The 22,455-nt window shown below is 41.5% G+C and overlaps 1 protein-coding gene across 19 annotated transcripts in view; it reads left to right on the top strand.

Annotated features, from left to right (window-relative positions):
• The window catches only part of LOC309531355 (uncharacterized protein), a 313,524-nt gene that overhangs the window by 221,693 nt on the left and 69,376 nt on the right, over positions 1–22,455 (top strand). For 16 of the 19 annotated variants that reach the window (XR_014219226.1, XR_014219227.1, XR_014219228.1 and 13 more), the window contains one exon: positions 20,230–21,692. The exons of 1 other annotated variant lie outside the window; for it this stretch is intronic. The gene's annotated coding sequence lies outside the window, so the exon portion shown is untranslated. Of the gene's footprint in view, positions 1–6,724; positions 6,838–20,229; positions 21,693–22,455 lie in introns of those variants that run through there. 2 more of the 19 variants (XR_014219232.1, XR_014219236.1) reach the window with 1 other exon arrangement.

The raw sequence follows: 22,455 nt of genomic DNA on the forward strand, positions 1-22,455 counted from the left end.
AATACAAATATTTAGGGTTCATCTGAAACTATACTATGCAGATGGACATAAATGAGGGGAAAGATCAAGTGTTCAGATTGTCCATTCTGTAATATGGAAACCCATGATGGTGGTGATGGTGGTGATGATTTTATATGCTGTCCATCTGACTAAGTTTTTCTTGTATAATATTCTTTGTGAACTTGTGAACTTAGTATTGACTAAGTGGTTTGAGCTTGATTGTCAGAGAAGTTTGTCAGGTTTCATATAGTTCTGTCAGTGAGCACACATTTATAAAACACTGTGATCTCTGTGTGAAAGAAATGTAGAGCTACAAGTGAAAGAGGTTCTAATAGATAGTAATAGATAGTAAAATATTGTGATGCTGGACTGAACTGCAGTCATGATGACATTTCAAAGGAACCTCCCAATATAAGTGTATACAGCTAGAAGCTTGAATTGGAAAATTGATGTTGAAAGACTGTTCTCACCTAATTCATGAATAAATGTGTCCTTCTTGAAGAAAAACTCTTGGGATTTGATTTGGCATTAAAAATACAGGTGACCTTAAGGCCCTGGAGGAGAGAAATATTATTTAGCTAAGTTTCTTTTGGTGTGGGGGGGGGCAGGGTGATGCATTTGGAAGCCAATATCATTAGAAAAAGTGTTTTACAGAGTAAGCTTCGAACCTGAGATAACTGTATTTGAGAAAACTTACATAAGGGATGTATATATACTTTCTCCCAGGTCATAGTGAAAACTTTGACCTGTTCTCAGAAATAGGCTAGTAGCCATTGAAGCTCTTGTAAGAGAGGAATCACATACAGTGGTTAAGTACTTAATTCGTTCCGGAGGTCCGTTCTTAACCTGAAACTGCTCTTAACCTGAAGCACCACTTTAGCTAATGGGGCCTCCTGCTGCTGCCGCGCCGCCAGAGCCCGATTTCTGTTCTTATCCTGAAGCAAAGTTCTTAACCTGAAGCACTATTTCTGGGTTAGTGGAGTCTGTAACCTGAAGCGTATGTAACCCAAGCTACCACTGTATTCCTGGTCAATAATCTGGCTGCAGATTCCTGAAGCAGCTAAACTTTGTAAGCACTTTTCGAAAGCAGCCTCATACGGAGTGTGCTACAGAAGTCCAAGTGTGATGTAACTATCACTTGTGCCTTGTGGTCAGCTCTCCCAAGTACAGTTTTATATGTTCTCAGGATCCTGTAAAGCTGGATAGCAGGATGTATTCTACAAAAAATGTATAACCTTATTCCAGGTTTAATGCATTTAGTTTCTTTATGGTGAGCATAGAGTGGCCATTGTGTGAAACTTGAAGCAGAGCTGAATGCTCTGAATGGAACATAATGGGCTTCAAAAGGGAGCTGAAGCTTTCATGAAGGGACAGAAACTCCCCTTTGCTATGTAATACCAGAGAGCCAAGGAGATTTGAATACATGATTATGTCTGAAGCTAAATCAGAGTGAGGGTGATTCTTTCTGCCCTCACTCTCATGTCTTTTGGGTAAAAATAAAAGAGTGGTATTCAGCCAGAAAGAATATGGTGGTGACCTGTTCAGAATATAAGGTCCACCACAGAGAAGCATTTTAGGTTGTTGCAAATGCTAGTTCTGTATTTAAATTTTTTACCTGTTTTTTATTGTCAGTTTCTATTAAAACTTTGTTGCACACCACCCTGGAATCCAAAAAAGATTGGAGGCTGTTGCTAAATGCCAGATCTGCCTAGAATTAAACATGTGTCATTCACAATCAGCACTAAGGGATGTGGGGGGAAGAGTGTGGTGCAGCACTTAGACAGAATAGGGATGTTGTTAGTATACTATATCCACCAGGCTGCACTACAGTCTTCCTAAATGAGCAGGTGAGGGTAGTCTAGGTTGTGGTGCTAGTGGTGTTGGTGGACTTCAGTACCCATTCTGGGACTACTTCAAAAAGGCTGGCTTGGGACTTCATGATCCCCATGGGTCTGTCTTAAGTTTATCGATCCAACAGATCAATAAGCTCGATCTGGTCTTTGCCTTAGTTTGGATTGGTAATACTCTCCACTGTGAGCCTGTTGTCATGAGTGGGTCAACAACAACAAATATTACGGTTGTAGACCAGCATAAGAAGGGAGGGGCAGGGGCGGAGGAAGGGGGCAGTGGGGGCGGGTCACCCTGAGTGCCACCACTGAGGGAGTGACAAAATGCTGGGCGGCACTCGCCACGGGGCCTGCAGTGCGCCCGAGCCACACATCTCTCCTGGGAGTGACGTGGTGGCTTGAGCGCCCGCAGGCTACATGCTGCCCCAAACTGTCCACCCACTGTCTCCCAATCAGCTGTAGGACAGCTGAGTGGGAAGAGACAGGCAGACTCCTCAGAGGCCTAATGGAGCGTCCCACCCTCGCTCACCCCTCCCCTGTGGGCAGCTGGCTCCGCCCCTGGGTACAGGGCACACACCCGCCCCAGGCACCCAATCGACTTGCTCCGCCGCTGGGGAGGGGTACAATAATTTAAAATCTAAAAACTTTTTTAAAAAACTAAAAGGAGTTAAAACATAAAGTATATATAAAAGTCTGTAAGAATCCAAAAGAAGCTAAGAGAGTCTAAAAGAAGAGTTAAGAACACTAGACAAGAGTGAATGAGTGTAAAAGATTAGCATATATAAGACTATAGCTATCACTCTACACAGCGCTCTAATATGACTGCTCATTATATTTAGTTTGTGAATCGTTTCCTGGTGAGGTTTGGGCTGAATATGGTACTCCACTCGGCAGCGGTGGAGGATCCATGTAGATGGTCCACCCACAGCGACTTTTGTAATCTGATGGATAACTGAATGCTAAGGGCTTTTCTGACTGATAAGACTGGAGCTGTCAAGGCTTTCATCACACTGTGGAATTGTGAGGTGCATAGAGTCATTGATATGATCACTCCTGAGTGCCCTCGCCACTGCTGTGGAAGACAAAGCTCACCTTGGTACTGTATGTTTTCAAATGGGGTCAATGGCTAGAGCACAGGTAGTGTAAATCGTGGTACTGAACATGATCCAACGCAGGTGAGGGTGCATTACTTTGCCTACAACTTGTCAATGACGGTGGTGAAGAAAAATGACTTTTCAACCACTCTTGTTTCTGCAAATAGCTATCTGACAGAGCACTGTCTGTTCTATCACTGGATCAGTTTCAATTATTGCAGCCTGAGGTTGTGGACAAGCTGCTATGCTATGAGAAGTGTGTCTAACCACCTGCCTCCTTGGCCCTTGCCCATCTTGCTTACTTAGAGTTAGCTGGTGGGTATTGACTGGGTGATGAGGTGGAGGCATCACCCCTTTTTATTATTATTACTAAGTAATTTATTAATTGCCTTTTAAACTGCCATCTCTAGATGATTTACACATAAGATAGTTAAAAACAGTTAAAAACTCAAAAAAAAAAAATTAAACAAGTCTAACATCCTACTAAGTGGACACTCATTGTAGAGACACATTTATCCAGCTGGGAAAGTCTGCAGAAACAAAAATGTCTTTTATCGCTTCTGGAAATTGCAGATAGTGGGCACCTGTTGTATTTCAACAGGATCGCTATTCCACAGAATAGTGGCAGCCACACTAAAAGCTCTGTTCTGAGGGACTGCAGAGTGGGCTTCTGAGATCTTTGGGAATTGCGGCGATCTGCTGGTTGTATAAGAGATAAGGCAGTCTCTCAAGTAACCTGATCATGAGATGTGTAGGGCCTAACTGAACTTGTCCTGGTAGCAAACTGGCAGCCAGTGCAAATCACACAAACAATGTGTTATATTGGCAGTAGTTTGATTATCAGGGACCATGCAGGCCCTGGATTGGTCAGCCTTAATGTTGATGGAAACTGGAGTCCAACAACATCTGGGTGGCCACAGTTTTGCCACCCTGCTTTAGACAGAGGAGTGTCCCCTGTAAAATTGGGTACACAGCTACCCTATTTTGCTTCCTTCGAATTTAACTTTGTATGTCAATTTTAAATATACTGTAACTAGTATTCGGATAAAAACTCCAACAATGTATACAGCCATATCCTGAATAAAAATACTCAGAAGAATTGTTTAGGAACACTATTCCTCTGTTGCATAATGCCTATTGTTAGAACAAATCTTCATATTCTTCTATTTCACACACACAATTTAATTCATTTACAGATGGGTAGCCGTGTTGGTCTGCCATAGTCAAAATAAAAAAATTTTTCCTTCCTGTAGCACCTTAAAGACCAACTAAGTTAGTTCTTGGTATAAGCTTTCGTGTGCATGCACACTTCTTCAGATACACTGAAACAGAAGTTGCCAGATCCTTCTATATATAGAGAAGGTGGGGAGGGGTATTACTCAGAAGGGTGGTGGGAATCGGAGATTGGCAGATAGCTGAGATGAGCCTGATGAGCCTGTTGACGACTCCGATTCCCACCACCCTTCTGAGTAATACCCCTCCCCACCTTCTCTATATATAGAAGGTGAGAAGTGGCTTAGTCATGTATAATGAGATAAGAATCCAATGTCTCTGTTCAGACCACTTCTCACCTTCTCACCCCTTGCCTTTTCCTGTAAGACCTACTACAGTCGTTAAGAGTCGTCAACAGGCTCATCAGGCTCATCTCAGCTATCTGCCAATCTCCGATTCCCACCACCCTTCTGAGTAATACCCCTCCCCACCTTCTCTATATGTAGAAGGATCTGGCAACTTCTGTTTCAGTGTATCTGAAGAAGTGTGCATGCACACGAAAGCTTATACCAAGAACTAACTTAGTTGGTCTTTAAGGTGCTACAGGAAGGAATTTTTTTAATTTAATTCATTGTATATGTCATTTCCTAAAACAAATATACGAGAATGCTATATGTGTGTGTGTGTGTGTGTAAACACAAAACATTATAAATTGCATTTATACATTTATTCATAAAATATTTTCTATTGCATTTAAAAGCTGTATTTTCCTCATTCATATCTTAAGAATTTAGCAGTTCACTTACTATTATCAGGTTTAAGTTGCATTAATTCTGCTGAAATCAGTAGAGCTAATTAGATTTATGTGGCTGCACGTAAACATGCCCGAACACACACCCAGGTATATCAATTTAACTACATTGTAGCATGGGCCTCAGGCTGTTTGTTTTGTCTGGCCAATTTTAGTCATTTATATTTTTAGAGTGAGTCCAATATACAGTGGTACCTCTAGTTAGGAAGTTAATTCGTTCCGGAGGTCCGTTCTTAACCTGAAACTGTTCTTAACTAGAGGCGTGCTTTCGCTAATGGGGCCTCTTGTTGCCGCTGCGCTGCTGGCACACTATTTCCGTTCTCATCCTGGGGCAAAGATCTCAACTTGAGGTAACTCTTCCAGGTTAGTGGAGTTTGTAACCTGAGGCGTTTGTAACTCGAGGTACCACTGTATGCATGAAACCACTTGGAGAGAATCAAGCATTCCATTATTTGGGGTGGGGTGGGGGGATTAAACTACAGGTTGTGTGCCTTCACCATTTGTTTTTATTTACATCCCAAAGAAGCTGCTAATTTCTTTTTGTGGTTTCCTTTGTAAAAAAAATATGGTGCATTGTAATAAATTTATCATGTGAAATTTAAGATAGAATCAAAGAATTGTAGAGTTGGGTTGGGGCCGCAGGGGTTATCTAGTCTACCCTCTGCAATGCAGCGATCTTTACCCAGCATGGGGCTCAAACCCATGACCCTGAGATTAAGAGTCTCATGCTCTACTTGCAGAACATGCAGGTTTTGGGACACCACATGTTGCCACTGTGGGAAGACTGGGCACGTTGGTCGAGTCTGCTGCTCCAAGACCTGCGGAGCATGACCCAAGCAACATGTCCACGGGGCCTACATAGAGGACCTCTCCAGCCAGGCTACTTCAACTTCCATCCCCGGGGTCCAATAAGCTTAGGGTACAACTCAAGATAGAGGGAACCCCATGCACTATGGAGTTGGATACCGGCTCTTCCTACTCCATAATATCTGCTAAGACTATGAAAGAGCTTTGCCCTAATGGCGGTCCTCCTCTCCGCTGGGCCCCCATAGTGCTGCAGAGAAAAAGAATCCAGCTAAAGGGGATGGGCACCTTCAAGGTCCAGTTTTAAAAGTACACCAAGAATTTGAACCTCATCATAACTGAAGGCCCATTCACTAGCCTTCTAGGCCTAGTATGGTTCGGGCCGTTAGGTTTAGGTATTTCAGGGCTTAATCAGATTTCCCCAGGGGCAGATTTTGAATCAATCTGCCAGGAGTTTCCATCAGTCTTGGGCCTGTACAACGGACCCCCGATTTCCCTATGGGTTAACTCCATGGTACAACCCATTCAGGTCAAGACCCGTAGAGTTCAGTTTGCACTTAAACCCAAGATCGATGAGGAGCTTGATTGCTTAGTCGCCCAAAGGGTCTTAGAGCTGGTAGCTTTGGGAACCTGGGAAACCCCAATCATCACACCAGTTAAGCCGGACAGCTCAGTCTGTATCTGTGGCGATTACAAATGCACCCTGAACCGGGCCTTACAGGACCACACATACCTGGTTCCAGTGGTGAGCCACATGTTAGCAACCCTGGCTGGAGCCAAGATCTTCGGGAAGCTGGATTTAGCATAAGCTTATCAGCAGCTAACCGTTGACGAGGCCACCGCAGATGCCCAGACAATCGTGACTCATGGGGGTGCTTTGATGGTCAAACGCCTACAGTTTGGAGTTAGCGTGGCCCCAGGGTTATTTCAGAGCCTAATGGACCATCTCCTTAAAGGCATCCCTGGAGTCACGCCGTTTTTTGACAATGTGCTGATCGCCACATCAAGAGAGGACTTTTCCACCAGACTATGGATAGTGCTCCAACACTTCCAGAGGGCAGGACTTAAGGTAAAACAGAAAAAGTGCCTGTTGGGAGTGAGCAGTGTGGATTTCTTGAGGTTCATGGATGTCCTCCATCCAGCAGATGACAAAGTGTGTGCCATTTGCGATGCCCCAGACCCAAAGAGCAAGGCAGAGTTACAAGTCTTCTTGGGACTTCTTAATTTTTACTACGCATTCCTGCCACACAAGGCAGCTGTAGCTGAGCCTTTGCACAGGCTTCTGGACACAAAAAAAAGCACTGTGGGTCTGGGGCCCTCGACAGGCCACGGTGTTCCGAGGGGTCAAAGACTTGCTTGTGTCCAATTCAGTGTTGGTACACTTCGATGAAAAGCTCCCTGTGGTGCTGGCTTGCGACACTTCCCCTTATGGAGTGGGCACAGTACTGGGCCACCAGCTTCCAGACGGGAGGGAAGTCCCAGTGGCTTACTTTTCCCAAACTCTCACATCGGTGGAGCACAACTACTCCCAGATCAACAGGGTTTGGCAATAGTTAAGGAAGTCAAAAAGTTTCATGACTTCCTTTATGGTTGGCCTTTCACTTTCGTTACTGACCACAAGCCACTCCTGGGACTGTTTGCACAAGATCGCCAGACACCCCAGGTGCTTTCGCCACAAGTATTGTGCTGGTCCATTTTCCTGGCCAGTTACCAATACTCTCTACAGCACCGACCCGGGAAAGCCATGGGTCACACAGATGCACCAGCCGCTTGCTGTTGTCGGAGAGCGGCCCTGACCCTGCTCCTTCCCACCAGATCCTGCGGCTGGAAGACTTACCGGACCAGCCCTTGCATGTGAAGGACATTGCCGCCACAACCACGAAGGTTAGGCTGTTGTCCCATGTCTTGGACTGGGAAGCCAGGTCCAGAATTTTCATGCTACACAGCCCGCAAATACGAGTTGTCTACTCCCCGAGGGTGCATGTTATGCAGTAGCCATGTCATAATCCCCCCCCCATTAAGGATAAAAGTCTTAGAAGGGCTGCATGTGTCTCACCCGGGGATAGACTGGATGAAGGCATTGGCCCGTAGCTATGTGTGGTGGCCAATCATAGATGTGGAGATAGAGGGCTGGGTGAAACATTGCGAGCCCTGCCAGGTCTCCCGGCTGGATCCACCCAAGGCACCAGTACAGTCCTGGGAGTCCACACAGTCCCCATTGTCCCGGGTGCATGTGGATTTCACGGGGCCTTTTCAGGGCCAACACTTCCTAATAGTGGTCGATTCTCAGTCCAAGTGGCTCAAGGTGGTGCCGACCTCAACCGTGTCTACTAGAGTGACTATAAACGCACTCAGGAAGCTATTTGCGACACACGGCTTGCCAGACACACTGGTGAGTGATAATGGGACCGCTTTTACTTTGGTGGAATTCAAAGAATTTGTAACCAAGAATGGAATCCACCACATTCGTTCTGCTCCTTTTCACCTGGCCACTAACGGCCAAGCTGAATGCATGGTCCATACTATCAAAGATGCGCTTAGGTGCATAGTGCATGGAGACTGGACTCTCCAGTTAGTGGAGTTCTTATTGGCCCAACACATCACCCCAAGCACAGTGACCGGCCAGAGCCCGGCGGAGTTGCTTATGGGAAGGAGGCTCACTACCCTCCTTGATCGTATGCACCCCGACCAGGCTCTTGAGCAACAGCCATCAACTGTGGTACGGGGGGCTCCAAGAGGGTTCTCCTCGGGGAACACTGTTTACATCCGAAACTATGGGCCTGGACAGGGTTGGTTCCCTGGTACCATTGCCTGCTGTACAGGTCCGGTTTCCTACGAGGTAGGGTTGGTGGGGGGACTGGTTTGGAAGAGACCCCTCAACCAGATCAGAGCCAGGGCACTTCCGAACACAGAACTTCAAGCAGAACCAGAGGACAGAGAAATGGGTACTTTAGGAGATTCTGTGCCCAGGCCAGGGTGGGAACCAGATGGGTTGCTGGTGACTGAGTTATCCCAGCAGGGCAACTTCAGGCCGGAATCGTCAGTGGCTCCATCGCCAGTGACCCCTTCAAAGCCGGCCTCGCTGACTGCCCCACTCAGACCGCGGGTACTGGAGGAACCTCCTGGGTCACCCACTCGGGCACAGGAACCATGACGGTCCCAGTGGGAGTGGAAAAAGCCGGCACACCTTGATGACTATGTTTGTTCCTTTTGTTAGGAAGTTGGGGGGAGGAGTGTTATGTATTGGGTTTAACACATTTTATGTTACAAGGCGTGTTCTAACCAATCGTATAAGCGTTGGTAAACTAACGTTCTAATGGCAAGTAAGCACATGCACTTTCAACTGTCAATGATCAGTTCATGCTCTGGTTCATTATTGTGTTGTCCAGTCACTGCCTTGGGCTTCTGACTTTTTCCAAACATTTAACGCCTTCATTTGCAAGGAATTGTAGAAAACAAAGTGGCACTAATAAAGAAACCTTCCAGGGTGGCAACAGAAAGCAAACTAAAAATGCTTTTGCAGTTCATCAAAGCGATCCATCAGTATCAGGTGACAGGAAAACTGGTGCTATTAACAGTAATCCTTCTAGCTGGTTAATTGGTTCAGCAACTTCCATGCACATGATGTGTGATGGTAATTCCCCCTGCCCAAGAGTTAATGATAACTAATCACAGGCAGCTACAGGAGAGCTATGAGATTCAGGTGAGGGTCAGATGCCTTGTCAATCCCAGCAGGTATATAAGAGGACGACCCAGCCTGCCCAGGCCGGGTCGTCATTATCAACATATACAAGCAGAAAAGTTGTTTTCATTCTGTTATGTATTGGGTTTAACACATTTTATGTTACATGGTGCGTTCTAACCAGCCTGCACCAAAAAAATCACGCACCCACTATTGTGTGGGGCCACTTTGGTTACAAAGCATGGATCCACATGGATTCTCAGGATTTTTGCATTGGGCTACTCCAAACTCACCGTCAAATCACATGTCTGTGGCCACAGCATGAACCACAAAAATCATACATCTACTGTTTCATTCAAAATATTTTGTTTCTTGTTTTCCTCCTCTAAAAACTAGGTGGTCTTATGGTCAGGTGCATCTTATGGAGCGAAAAATACGGTAACTATGTGGAAAGTGATTTCATAGGGCAAGCCAATCATATAAAGCAGCTTGCAACATTGTTACATTTAAGATAGCCATTCTGCCTCTGTTTTCCTCCATCTCCTGTGTGCCCCTGTGCCCCCTAAACACATTATTGTTTCCCCACCCCTCCAGAGCAGATTGTAGGGGCATGGGGAGAGGAGAATAGAAAATGTCTGACACACAACAACTTAGCTGAATGCTGCCCATAATGTTTTTTTATTACATTCAATGCCTCACCCCCAAGTAGTCAAATTTTGATTTCAAAAAGCAGATTATTTATTTGAAGGATTTTTACCCCATGGTCTCTCAGGTTGACTCTAAAAGATCAGTTAAACAATTTGTTCAAATTAGGACATGAAACAGCCAAATTGTGGTATTTTGCAAATTTGGCTTCAGCTCAGTTTATACCCAAATTATTTTCTCCTCTTCTCTGACCCTGTGCTGCCCCTCATTTGTGGCAATTAATGGATTGGTGCCTCCCTCTTTCACACAGTTCACCACCAAATAGTTAAATCACATGAAAAAACTGCACCACACAAGTGTCTGCCTCTTTGAACTCCTTCATTAAAATGGCTTGGCTTGGGGGTCCCAGTCCCTAGTAAAGTGGCTGCCTCTAGTCTGCCGCTGTATGAAAGAGTTGGGAAAATAAAATTTATCTCTAACCCAGAAATGCTGATATTGGTAGCCAGAATTCATTTTAAGGATTTTCTACCGAGATAAAAATATTTTAGAAAATACTCAACTGTGGGTATGTAATTTGCAAAACTTGAATGTGGAGGAAACTAAAACTCTCAGGAAACAGCAGCTTGAACTAGAAGTGACAGCTGCATTTTCACCCTCTTAAAAGTATAACTATATATTTCAGATTATTTCAGTTTCCAGAGGGAGAGATTCTGATTTTGACAAAACAAGGGATGATTCGTGCCATTATATGTAGATTCTGCAGGCATTGAAGCTGATCTTCACTGTTGGTTGAGTTTATTTAAAGAGCTTTTCTAGTCACCTTTGATCCTTAGTGATTTCTCCAGATGCACAGAAGTGAACAATGTAAAAATCTTGCTGCTTCAGCAGAACAAAATCCAGCTGGCGGGGAAGTGAATCTGCAAGTCATTGGTTACAGCTGTGTTTCGATTTATGTGATGGTTGAAAAAATAAATTACCAGATTAAATGGCTAAAAGAAGACTCTTTGTTTAGCCCTTGTGTAGGGAATGAAAGTGTTTATAGTGCTGTTTTATACACAGCCGTTGCAAAGTAAGCAGGACAAATAGGCTTATTCAAAACTTCCCTAAAATGTTGTACATTCAGTTTTATTTCTTCTGCATGCTTTAGAATACTGTTGTCAGCCTGCAAATGTTTAAAAGGTCTTCTGCCTTTGAGAGTGTCAGCCGACTTTCTGTCTTTTTGGACTTTGTAGTTTATCAGTGGGAGACCATTTCTGCCAGTTTAACTCTTAAGTGTGCCAAATGCATCTTTGACATACCTAGAGTTATAGGCAGAAGCTATGTCAAACTGATACCCTTCTAATGGCTTTATGTTCAAGATCTGTGTTCCATTTGTTCTTTTTTATATACAAGTATTGTGGCAGCTGTAGACATGATACATTCCAGTGTAATGTGCACCTTGTGCCAGGAAATAATGTTGAGCATCATGTTTTTATATTACAAGTTATGTGTGTCTATGTAAAAGCACCATCCCAAAAGAAAACTACGATGGAAGGCTGAAGTCAGTGGCAACTTTATAGGGTGCGGCTTTGTAATTTGGCTATGAAATCTTGGCTCTGATTAACTTGGGGTCATCATGCCATTTACTGAACTAGAATCTCATTCATTATTATATATACTAACTGCTTATATTCTTTTGAAAACTAATTACCCAAGCAGCATATTGAGAAAGCAGTATACAGTGCTACCTCGGGTTACACACACTTCAGGTTACATACGCTTCAGGTTACAGACTCCGCTAACCCAGAAATAGTGCCTCAGGTTAAAAACTTTGCTTCAGGATAAGAACAGAAATCGTGCTCCGGTGGCAGCAGGAGGCGGCATTAGCTAAAGTGGTGCCTCAGGTTAAGAACAGTTTCAGGTTAAGAACGGATCTCCGGTACTTAACCCAAGGTACCACTTTATTTACCCTCCTGGAACACCCTTCCTAGCTCCAAAACAGTTACCTTTAAACGTGTACTGTCTCACAAATTAAAACATTTCATAATGCTATAAATATGCATTTAACTTAATTATGAGTGTGGGGAAAATGCACTGAAAAGGGTGTGCATAATTTGAAGCCTTGTAGTTCTTACTGCAACAGATGTGGAATACAGCAGATTTTGTTTCCTCTAATAATCTGTTTGGTGCTGTTTTATAACAATTATTACATGGAGACAATTAGTTTCATTTCACAGCGATAAAACTGTCAGTGGCTGGGGGTTGATTGGATTTACATTTTAACCAGTAAGGCATATTTCAAAAATAAGTGCCCAAATAAATATTGAAAACAATGATGGTAATTGTATGTTGCAACTGTTATTCTATCGAACCTAATTACTTTTCAAAATACATTTTACACAGCTCTTTTCCAAAGGCTATCTTTTATCCTTCACTGACTCCTGCAAAATGCTGATGTTAAGGAGAGTTAAATACCAGCACAAGAGCTCTGTTCCAAGTCAAAAATGAAATCCAGCGTGCTGGCCAAGTTCCATTGTAAACCACCCTAAGAAAGACCAGAGAAGCGCTTACAATATTGTTAATGGAATATTTCCCCTTTTATTTTCCTCAGTAGCATTATTGCATTAAGAACCGTGTGACAGAAAACCATGGAGATGCAGAATAAATAACCATAATGTATCAAAAGCAGACAAAGGTGTGATTGATCTGTCTGGAATTGGCAGACTCTTTCGCTGTGTCAGGCTGTTTCTTTGATCAATGAAGGTATAGCCTCTGACCCTTAAAATCAATGGAATTGATTGAAAGGGAAAAGAGAGTAAACCATGAGAATGCAGGATGGGCTTTAACCTTCACTGTGTAGAAAGGTTTGAAATATTAATTTTATGCATGTACTTAATACCTAAAACATTATGTATGATTGTTTAAAGCATTCCCTTGGTCTTAGTAAAGGAACTAGCCTTCTAACAAAGCCATAGATTGTGATTACAATCTTGAGTATTTCCGCCCTTACAGAGCATTGTTTGTAAAATATTTGTGCTTCTACCCTCACAAATAAGATGGCATTTTGCTGCTTTTGGAGACGGATCATGCAGATGTTTCTGAATACAGAAACACCATAATCTCTCACCCTTCCTTTGTAAGCTTCTTGTGAGCATACCTGTCTTCACTGCAGCACCAGCAATACAAAATAGTCCCTATACATCCTCATGCTTTTGAATTTTGTAAGGAAGTGGAAACAAATAAATAAGAAATATACAAAGGTTAGAGAAACCTTTGTTCAAAACGTAAAAGAAGGAACCGTCTTTGCCTGACAACTTGCTGTACTACATTCTCAGAAAATACTGTAGCAGACATTTTTAGTATATGAAAGTTAGAGCTTTTGAAGAGACAAAGGAATAATAAGGCATTTTATAAATATATTCTAATGCTGAAATTTATGCAATAGCATTGTGATCAGCAATAATTCATTTCAAGTACAGAGTAAACACTGATGTTTTCCATCCTCATTAAACAATCAATTTCTTTATTATTGATATATTGTATCATGTTTCTATACCATGCCATTTTTTCAGATGAGATTTAAAATAATCAAAGAAGAATATATACATGCATTGAACAATGAAAAGAGAATACATAAAAACATTCAAAGCTAGCACATTTCACCTCAATAGAATGTTGTTTAACAAAAGCATTCAAGGTTGTCTTTTGGTTGGTTGGGAGATTAAGATTGTCACAAATAATGATGGATCCTTTAATTTGAATATGTTGGTATTAAACAAGAATTAACACAGTGATGTTTAAAGTAATTTAGACTACATTTATTTGAGCTGTGCTAATTGAAAGAAAACAAAAGGAAAAAGAAGTAAAAAGTAAAGTAAAATAGCTTCCTCTTGTGTGAAGAATTTTCTTCCACACATGTACAGGAGTCGTTAGATCACTGATAAACCTGTTTGAACAATTGTTTTCTGTTATGTTTCATCTCCACAATTTCACATGACTTGAGTGTGTTGTGTGCATGTTTAACCTGCAACGGTAAAGATAGAAAAATCAGAGAACCTAAGAGAAGAATAGTAGTAGGACAAAAGTGTCACCATGGGCAAACTGAACAAATTTCCCCCCTCAGTCATCTCAAGCCATGATTCTTTCAAAGCATGTATTACCTTGTTCCGCAGAATAATGATGCATTTTAAGAACAGTCAGGCAACGAATTAGCATGCATACACATTCAATGACTCACTCTTTCTAAATTATAAATCTCTATTTGATCCTCATAAAGGTAAGATACTTAGTCATCTTTTTAAATTAATATTTTTTTCTACATAGCTTCTTAAAAGCAGACTACAAAAGTAAAATACTATATGTACTCAGTGTCTCTTGCCATCAGTTTATTTGTACTGGCCCTGCATAATTTCTACTATAAAAGTCTTTCAAAGCATACATATTCTCAAAAGCCAAAGATCTCACATTTATAATTTCCTTTCTACCCCCCCCCCCATCTTCAGCTCCAAGATAATGCATCTTTCTCATACTTTACTATCTTTGCTATGGTATTTATTTCTTCAAAACCGGGAAAGAAAGAAAAAAGATAATTGCACATAACCTTCAAATTTAAAGCCTATCCCACCATTTCATGTATTCTGGCACCTGACAGCCTTCTATCTCGAGGTCTTTGTCACTCCTTCTTTCTAGACCCCCCATTTCAAAGAAGAGATGGAATATCACCTCTGTTTTGGTAGCTGCAGCAATGGCTGCTCTCATTTTGCCTCTTCATGTGGAAACTGTGTGTTTCTAGTCTGGCAGCCAGTGCTGTCCCCTTGTGGATGATGAGAACAATTTTGAGGCTTGCATATGTCATGCTGTTCGACAAGCTGAATGGTGTGCCTGTTAAGTTTTTCATCATCTTTATGAAATTCATACTCATCTCATTGAAATGCTATTTCCCCCCCACACACACACACACCCCTAAACTCTAAAGGACAGGACCATAGATTCATTCTCTGTCTCCTACCACTCTCAGTAGATCTCTTGCGAGCAAGGATATGAAATTGAACTCATTTGCTAGTGGTCATATGCTAGCAGTCATGTTGTCAATCTAGACTAATTTGTAACTGAGAAACTGAATGTGCTACTTGGTAAATGAATATTTTCTAAACACACAGTTTTCTTATTACCTTACATGAACTCTACACACACACACACCCGGCATAGAATAATTACCACAGACATTTGCACTTATGTAATCCTATTTGCTGTCAATAAAGCAATAAAACAGTTTTCCAGCCATGTTCCTAACCATGTTTATTTGTAAATAAGTGCCATTGAAATCATGTATTTAATCCCAATAACTGTACATAGGTTTGCAGCTTATTTCAGGCAGTATTGTCTGTATATAAGCCACAGCTCAAGAACACCATGTCTAAGAATATGTATGTATGTATGTATGTATGTATGTATGTATAGATACACACAGAGAGACAGAGAGAGAGTGTGTGTGTATCTTTAAATCCTATCACTTTGGTGCAATTTATTTCAATTAGGCTGCAATCCTATCCATACTTTCCTGGGCCTTAGCCCTTCATGATATTAGCCACAATCAAGGGGAAGGTAAGTTCATTGAAACCCAATGAGACAACCATACAATGGAAGGCTTCCAGTGCTATTTTTCTATTCATTTCAGTGTCCACTGGCCATTGCTACCCCTTAGGCCCAATGCTTAGATGTGAAAGGCCCGAATCCAGGCTTAGATATGGTCAGTCATGGCTGACTATTGATTCCAGCGTGTCCACACTAAACATGTCTTAGTCTGGAGCTAACCCATTGTCTTATATAGTCTGGATCCAACCCATTGTACCAGCATCCTAGTGCAGGTATGGTCTTAAAATAAATTCCATTGCTTTGTGGATGTATAAGGGGAGTTTAATTAAGAGGCTTGTGAAGGACAAGACATAATGATGGAGGAAGTTGAGTTAATAGAAATAATTTGTTCAATGTACTGCATATGCACCACGATCCCATCTGAGATTCGTTTTCCTCACTAAGACTATGACAGCATTTATATAGCAAAGGTAGAAATGCATGTGAGGAATTTATTTTTGGTTCTGTCCAATAATAATACCCACAATTACTTCCCACAACATTCAATGTGATCATGAAATATGGCCATCAAGTGCTGAATCTTCTGTAATATCTAAAGGTTCATCTTTCCCCCTAGGGATTCATAACATAAAATATACTTGCCATGTATGTACAAAGGGATCTGTAGGGTTTGTTTATTTATTTATTTTCTTCTGAAAGGAATATTCAGTGAAAAACAAATGCTGCTGTTATTTACTAAAGTCTTTAAGCAGAGATGCTGTGACTTATGAACTGAACAGATCCCCAAATGGTCAATGGTTGGAAATATATTTTTCAAATAAGTTGCTCAGTCAAACAGTAGAACATGTGGATGTCCTTGTGTCCCTGCACAAAGTGGATGAAAGTTAGAGGGAAATATTATTTTATACATGTTCAATGGAGAGCAGTGACTGGCTCCAGTCTAATTCTGCAAGTCCCTTCACATTTGTAATCTTCAAAGAAATTGCTGTTTAATGTTAGCAACATTCTTTGATCCACCCTGGCTTTTCCACAGGCATAATCACACTCATATCTATATAAATGAAGAGACATATGGGAAAGAAGGTGTGTTAACTCAACATTACTAGTTCACCACACTTTCATGGCAGCATTAACAAAACTTAAAAAAGAAAAAAGCCTGCTCGTGCTCCCCTTTATAAAGTAAGGTGACTGAGCACTTAGGGATGACCAAGGGTTAATTATTAGAAAACTGGAATCGGGGAAAACCTTAAACCTGGGTCTGTGACAGCTGTAATTGAGCTGATTGATTACGACATCTCAGCTATTGATTTAATCTAGTCTGCATTCCCCACTGGCTCTAAAGGTGCCCCCAGATGAAGTCCTGAGCACTTGAACCTGGATATTCTCCCAAGTCACAGCCCGGGTATAAAATTACAAAATGTTTAGCCATTTTCTTCCTTGTTTGCTTCATGCTTTTTATTCAAGCGCTTCTAAATACTCTGTAGATGAATATTTTTAACCGCTGATGAGTTGAGATATCTTGTAGTTTGCAGGACGCACCACTCACTTGTAAACATAGTAACCTGCCCCGCCCCTTGACAGCAATACAGCAGTTTACTAGGGTAAGAAAAGGGGCAGACCAAAGATGCTGGAAGGAGCAACCAAAAAAGAAAGTAGTAATAAAAGTAAAATAAAAAATAATAATAATGAATTCTAGCAAAAGTAGACCCACAAGCTCAATTTGATGCATATTACTCCAAGGAAGTCTCACTGTGTTCCGTGAGGTTTATTCCTACCAATGTGCCTAGGAATAAGCCCCACTGTCACATTAAGGCTTAATTCTGAGTAAACATCTATAGGTTTGCAATGGCCAATCTAATATATGCGCAGCTCTAGGAAGTCAGTATAGGTTGCAGACAGTTGATAGCAGTACATAGTCACACTGTAGGTGTTGTCGGTTTTTTAAAAATAAAAAAGTAAACCAGTTAATTGAATGCCATAATCCTGTCATTTTTATCAGTTTTCCAAATCTGATTTCAATCCTTCATTTGTTGGGCTATGTCTGGTGTGGTTTCATGCCTTGCAAATTTTTGTGGTCTTGCCTGCCTTTTTGTCTGTTGTTGTTGTTGTTGTTTTACCCCACCCATCTGGCTGGGGTTTCCCAGCCACTCTGGGGAACTGCTTCTTAACTATCTTTCTTGGGGTGGGGGTTAAAAGTGTTGATGGTATTAATTGATGCACAATCTTCTTTAGGGGTCATATACTAACACTTCCTTTTCTCTCTTGTAGTTTTCCGTATTTTAATATGAATGTTGTGCAGATTGAGGCCCTTCATGCTGCCTGTCCACTTAGCTTGCCCAGTCCCTACTTTAGTTGGCACTGCATGCTGGGATCTGCCTGTTTGCTGAAAGCTGAGAGACATTTTCCTCTTGGGGACAGAGTACTGTACTCTGTTTCTTACATGAATTCTGTACTTTAAATCATATTGACATAGGGTTCCTTTTTCACAGAACTAAGTGCACAACACATATTTAAAATTTACCAAGTGTTAAGACAGAGCAAGTCAAAGCACATTAAATAACTGCCTTATGAAACTAGCATGGCACACATTTTCTGCATCTCAGCTAGTAAACCTTTTGCTGAGATTTACAGAATATCTGTGGTCAAATAGCTCCATATGTATGTTGATAGATATACAATGATAAATAATGCTCGAATAAAAAAAGCCTGCACCATTGTAGTGCTTTTGTGCAATACAGTATAGCTGTTATTCTTTTGTTCTCTTTCTCCCTCGCTCCCTCCCTCTCTCACACATACACACACAGAGGCAGACACTCAGTCACTTTATTTTTTGAAGTCTAGAACTGCCCCTTCCTATTACAGATTTTAAACCCAGAAGCTTTCTGCTTTATCATCATATTAGTGACTCGGAATCAGGCAGTAATTTGGAGGGGCGGGGGAATAAATCACCATTCCTATTAGGTGACAGCCTGACTCGTTTTTTCTATTTTTTTAATGCAGAGATTCTCATTAGGATGAAAATTATTAATTTGCATTAGTTTGTTTAAAATACCGAGATGAAACGTTGCAACCTTGTAGCTTGGGAGAGAGGTGATGTGCACACTGGAAGAATCGTTTCCACTCATGAATTCAGCACAGGGGAAAGGCGGCGGGTGGGGTGGGGGTGGGGGGGAGAATGAAGGCGTAGAATAAATTCTAAGTCTGTTAAAGAATTGCTGGCATTATTTCTCCTTACATCACGTGTGTGTGAGAGCCGAGCTTGTCTGCTCTTCCTGAGGCAGAAGACCGAGGATGAACGTCTGTGCACAGTCTGTTTCCACAACTGCATTTGGAGATCTGTCTTATTGATTAGGGGGGAGAAAGGGGTGGGAATAGGACGGGGAGGGGAGGGGAGGATCGTCAGGCTCCTGGCTTATTGCAGCTCAAGACATTTTCTTCCGGAAAGATGTCAAACAACTGAGATACAGCTACAGAGGAAGTAGAAAGGTGGGAAAAATAAGAAGAGGGACCTGTTTAGAAGAAATGAAGGCATTTCTTATGAATGTACTGGGGCTGCTGCTGCTTCTTTTTTCCCCTTCTCCTCCTTCCTTCCCTCCTTCCTCTTGCAACATCTGACCCGCAAGGCTGGAGTCACAGCGTCATGCAAATGTTGCAGCCCAGCAGGTCTGGCAGAGGGCGGATGCTGGAGAGAGAGTTAATGTAAATGACGAGTGCAGGGAAAAATCTAGCCGCTGCCACCCCCTCCACATGCAGCCGCTCTGAGTCAGCATCCGACGTTTCGCCTTGCCTTTGTGTGCGCGCGCGTGTGTGCGTGTTTTGTCTGTGCAGCTGCGTGTGCATGTCTGTCTGAGTGTATGTAAGTGAGCATGTCCGTCTGAGTGTGTGTGTGCGCGCGCGCCCGCACGCACGCGCGCATATTCATGGGAGGTAAAACCCAGTCAGTCAGTGAGAAGCAAAGGTACGTTGGAGAGCAGCTGAAATCTGACTGATTTCCATCTACTGAGCATCAGATGTACTCCCTAAGGAGGATGGGTCTATGTGATGGGGGGGGCGCGGTGTAATTATGTTAATGTCATATTTACAGAGGGGCTAGATTTTTCTTCCTAATTTCTTGGTTTGGAAGCTATGGTCAAAAATTGCTTTGGAAAATCATCTTACAGTTCTAACAAAAAGCATGATAATTAATTTTTTCCCAAAATGTCTAAAAATTACGGGGCTTCTGGTGATTTGTTTAACTCTTTCGTGCCTGAGGCATAACAGTTCGAAGTCTACTGCAGAGCAAATGACAAAGAAAGGGTTTGATTGTGACATGATATTCTTTCCTCGATCAAAATCTTTAAAGTACTCCAACATGTACTGAATCTAGAAGTGACATTCCGTTAAATGGGGTGAGGGGCAAGGGATAATGAAACTACCTAGGAAGGAGGGGGTGTCAATTAATAAATATTTTCTTCCAGTTATTTTTGTGTGTGTAGTTTTATCAGCTTGTTCTGCAACTTGAGATACTAATTATTTTGATTACTGTTGTTTTCTCTCTCCACTTTCTTTTTCCCTTTAAAGCTGAGCTGCATCATGAAGAAAGACAGGAGTGAGTTATATACACCAGTCTCTGCCTCAGTGGCCAGGATCTTTATGGCTGCTGATTCTTTGGCTCTGGGTTCATCTGCCGAACATCATGGATCTGTTCCTAAAAGTAGACATTTTCTTTTCCATTCTACAATTGAGACTCAGATGCCGAAGGAGAGAGAATGAATCTTTTCCGCATTGTTGTTGTGCCATTAAAAGTCTTGGACTTTAAAAGCAAAAAGTGATTGGGCAAAATACCTTCTTTCCCGCCTGCTAACTGTATGAAGAATATTTTTTGAAAGTTCAAATGTGGTTCAACCGACTCGGGACCAAGAATGACAAGTTAGCTCAAAGTCATTGTGTTCTGCAGTTTAGGATGTGGAAAGTAAATCTGCATTCAAAAGTCAGGTGCTTTTTCATATTAGTAGAGAGATACATATTCAATAAAAGAAAGAAGGGGGAAAACATAAATGATACCCAAAGGGCATTCTTGGTCTAAAATGGCTTTAAGGTGCAGAATGTTTTAGGGCCCACTGTAAATATGGTAGTGAAGATATAATGCTGAACTGTTTAATCTTTGTCTGAGCCACTGGGAAAAATAGGAGAGTGTTTAAAAGTCTGTTTGAAACAGATGTAACCTGTTTTTAGCTTCCTGTTCTTACTTCTTTTGCATGCACAACTTTGATAGCCTTTATAAATGGGAGGGTTTATTAAATAAATAAATAAATCTCAATAATATCTTGCTCATGCAACTGAAGGTCTGTTTTGTCAGTGTTAGTGGTGCCTCTTTTTGTTACATCTTCCGCACTTGCTGAGATACTTTCTAAAACAACAACAAAGCCCAATCTGATTAATTGAAGAAGAATTCGACTGGATCTTATCGGACTTTTCCTAGTCCCTGAGACCCTAACTTGTGAGGTTTTTTAGTAACAATCACAAGTCAGGCTCTTGGGACCTAGGCGGAGGGGAACCAGCAACTTTGGACTTTAATGATTAACTTTCCACGATATTAGCAGCATAAAAAGAGATATTTGTTGATGGGGGAGGCATGTGATGTTTTGGCCCACAGAGAAATGCATTGTGCAGAATAGAGATGGTAACGTGCTGTGTTACAGGTTCATATATTCAAACAGCTGTACTGTACTCTTTAATGTTTTGAATTAATGTTGGGCCTTCATTCAAGTGCTGGAGAATAAAGCATCCCTGTGATTAGATAATGAAACTGTGCTTGACTCGTTTGCCATTTCCACACTGAGGCCTAGCAAACCAGTATCTTCCCCCTCCCACCTATAAAGTTTTGATGCATTTTTTGTGTGTAGACAGGTATTTGCCTGTCCTGTCATTTTGTTCCAATGTTTTAAATGCTTTCATCTCTGTTTCTCTGATTGTAACCAGCATCACAGCATTCTATAGCACTTCCATAGTTTTACTATAACATAAAGCTAATATCAAATGTATTGCTTTCCCTTGTGATTATTTTACTCAAAACTAGTTAACACAATTTTGTTCTGTAAAGACATAGGTGCTTCACAAGTTGTTAGCATAGCAATGAAAAGAGCTAAAATATACTGGGATTGATTTCTTCACATACAGCTTTCATTTCCATATAGTCCTTGAGGCTTTTTCAATTTGCTGTATTATCTTTCCCATCCTCTACTGTGAAAAATTCAAACTTTGCAGTCTGAAACAAAGGCATTGCACATCACAAGCATTTAAACAATTCCCCATTTTGGATTATATTCCAGCTACAGCTGATTTCCCACCCCCCTGCCCCCAGTGTGTGGGAGGAACTGTTGTACTGTCAGCATCAACACTGTTATTACAATACATTGTTCTTATACTGCAGAATAATTGTATAGTCATTTTTTTTAAAAAAGTCACCGCCCCAAATGTTATAAATAAATAGGGTCTTGTTCCCCCCCCCCCAAGGAAACACATTTTTGGCAAAGGTGTGGCACATTCATTTTTTTGGCAACAATAAGTTTTTGCAAATTCTTTTTTAATCACATGTTTATATACTTGATCCAGCTGTGATCTAGCAGTATTAAACTAAAGGACTATGTATGTAATCAGAAAGATGTCTCCAAATAAATAGTATTGCAGGCAAAACCAGTTCATCATAATAAATGTGTGGTGCTCATTTTGACACACACTAATTAAAGCTGAAATAATGTATATATTTCACTTGAATGAAGATTTTCCAGTTACAATAAGATAAAT

This window comes from Podarcis vaucheri (genome assembly GCF_965113315.1).
Source record: "Podarcis vaucheri genome assembly, chromosome: 4".
NCBI lineage: Eukaryota > Metazoa > Chordata > Lepidosauria > Squamata > Lacertidae > Podarcis > Podarcis vaucheri.